We start from the raw sequence: 2,869 nt of genomic DNA, 5'->3' as shown, positions 1-2,869 counted from the left end.
CTTTTTCGGGTTTATTGTTATTTTGAGATATTAGCCATTAGATAGGATGGGGCTGCTAGATGAAGAGCTTGTCTTCTGACTTTGGATGTTCAATTTCGTGTTCCCTTATCAGATACTGTTATACATACATACATATGTAATGCACACTGTTGAATTCCATTCATATGATTCTATTAAGTTTGTCTATTTAGCCCCAAAATGGAACAATTTCCAATTTTCACTTTTTCCGTTGGTCAAATATTTTGGAACATCTTTTTTTTTTTTTTTTAAATGATATCTATAAGTTGGGTATTTATGGTACATTCAATACATCTTTTTAGTTTCAAATCACAAAATTTAATTTTTAGAAAGAATTTTGTGCTAAATTAAAAGGAAAAATTATTTGAATACACAACTTAATTTATCATATTCTCTAAAATTTCCTACCAATTGAAAAAATTACATAAATTCCTACCCCCTCCTATTCTTGGATATACAACTTTATGCTATGTGTCGAGACTTATGTGGTGTATTGGTATGTTAGTGATATATCTGGAACTGTGATGCGACGATGTGGGATATATTTGAAATTGGGATATGATGTATCGAGACGTTTTGGAATGTATCTGAATTTTATCAAGTTTAAAGGATTTTTGTAATTTGAAAACGAGTAGAGATACAAGGTAATTAGCTTTTAGCACTATAAAATTTGTGTAAATTTTTTAAATTAAAATTAGATAAATAAATTGAAACGGGGAATATTAGTTAAAGAAAGAGGGGCCACATAGGATTTCATAGTAATAGATATTTTTAATTATAGTGGCTGAACATTTTTTATTTTATTTTATGAATTTTATCTGTTACTGATGAAAAGTGAATTCTGCCCCGTATATTTAACACTTATTTTATTCTAAGTATATCAAAAATAATTTTTTTTTTATCAGTGTCTTAGAGATTCCATTTAGGAAATCCAAGAAGATTCCATAACCAAGCAACCTTAATTGATTGCAAGTATTTATTTATTCTTTCTATAATAAGAAGTGTCATTAGTACTGTTGTTATTTCCAGACATTATAAACATTTTGTATTAGAATAAGCCCAAAAAGACAGCTTTGGTTCTTCTTAGGATTATTCTGCAATTAGGCAGACAATTGTATAATGTTGTTTAATGTAATAATCCTTTTAATGGGAGCTACTTTAAGATATACATTGTTAATTAATGCAATCATAGTGTTAATCAACAAACCATTTCAGTAAGTATTGTGTAATATATTGTGGGCATAATACATAAATAAGCCTTTTAACTTGACCTCATTTCACATTTATTCCCTTCAATTTTGGGTATGCACAAATAGACACTTAAACTTGTATAAAATTGAACAAGTAAACACATGAGTCCTATGTGGCACAATACACGTAGGACACCAAGTAGGACAAAAAATGACATGTAGGATGCCATGTAAAACATGTGTGTTTATTTGTGCAACTTTATACATACAAATTTAAGTGTCTACTTGTGCACACCCAAAGTTAAAGGACATAAATGTGATTTGAAGCCAAGTTAAAAGACATAATTATATATTATGTCGATATTGTGTGTACAGAGTCCACTTTTTTTTTTCATTCGACGTTTGATATTTGTATAGATGCCAAAAAGTCTTAACCTTCCAAATAATTGCTTTCTATTTTTTCTCCTAGCAACAAACTACAAGGGTCCTACTTCAGTTTCTGTACACTAGTATTTAATTACATAATGTTTGTTTTCATAATTGGGTCCATAGATATATAGACATCTAATACCTCAAATTTGTTTAGGAATTAATTTAACTATATTGGCATCATCACTCATAGAGTCATAGTATTAGATTATCAACACAGGAAAGTATTTGGAATTTTCCCTCTTTAGATTTTTTTAAATAAATGTTGTCAAGTATGAATTGTGTTATGGAATATGATTTTTTTGTTAATTTTCTATCAACATATCAGAAATATACACGATAGAAATAAATTTTCATTAAAATAGTGAAAACTTACTATTTTTTCCATATAAAAATATTACTTTAATTAAATATTTGTGTGGGCCGAAATAATCGTTGAATATTTTTAGTGAAATTTTTTTGTGGAAAAATAGTGAATTTTTTAGTAGAGCTAGTATATTTTAGATAGTGTTTGTTTTGGGATCTTATATAGACACAATTGCTCAAATTGTTTAGGAATTAAACTATTTTATCATCATCACTCATAAAGTCATAGTAATAGATTATCAACACAAGAAAGTACTTGGCATTTTCCTTCTTTAATTAGAATTTTTAAAAAATTTAAATATAGTTTAGTAAGAATTGCTTACATGATTGTAACGTATTGGTTTTTTTTTTATCCCCTTTGAACTAATTATATGGACATAATATTTATGTATTATTGAGGGGTTTCATATTTTTTATTAAAATTATCATAGTCTTCTATCTTAGCAAACAATGGTAGATAACTTGTTTTTTTTTTTTTCTTAACTTTTTCTTTAGTTAAATATTACAAGTGCTAAAGGGCTTCATAAATTAATTCCAAGTCGTACTGTCCATATATATATATATATATATATTTTTCTACTATATTATAAAAGAGAGTTTAGGGCCAAGTATAATATATAATATTCAAGAAAGTCCCAATCTTGAATATTATATATTATATACTTGTGGGACTTTTTAAAATTTCTATTTTATTACCCAAGTATAATATATAATATTCAAGAAAGTCCCAATCTTGAATATTATATATTATACTTGGCCCTAAACTCTCTTTTATAATACAGTAGAATATATAATATAGTAGATATCTACTATATTATATATTCTACTGTATTATAAAAGAGAGTTTAGGGCCAAGTATAATATAT

This window comes from Solanum tuberosum, unplaced genomic scaffold (assembly GCF_000226075.1).
Source record: "Solanum tuberosum cultivar DM 1-3 516 R44 unplaced genomic scaffold, SolTub_3.0 scf00471, whole genome shotgun sequence".
NCBI classification, from domain to species: domain Eukaryota; kingdom Viridiplantae; phylum Streptophyta; class Magnoliopsida; order Solanales; family Solanaceae; genus Solanum; species Solanum tuberosum.
This window is presented reverse-complemented; position numbering follows the sequence as displayed.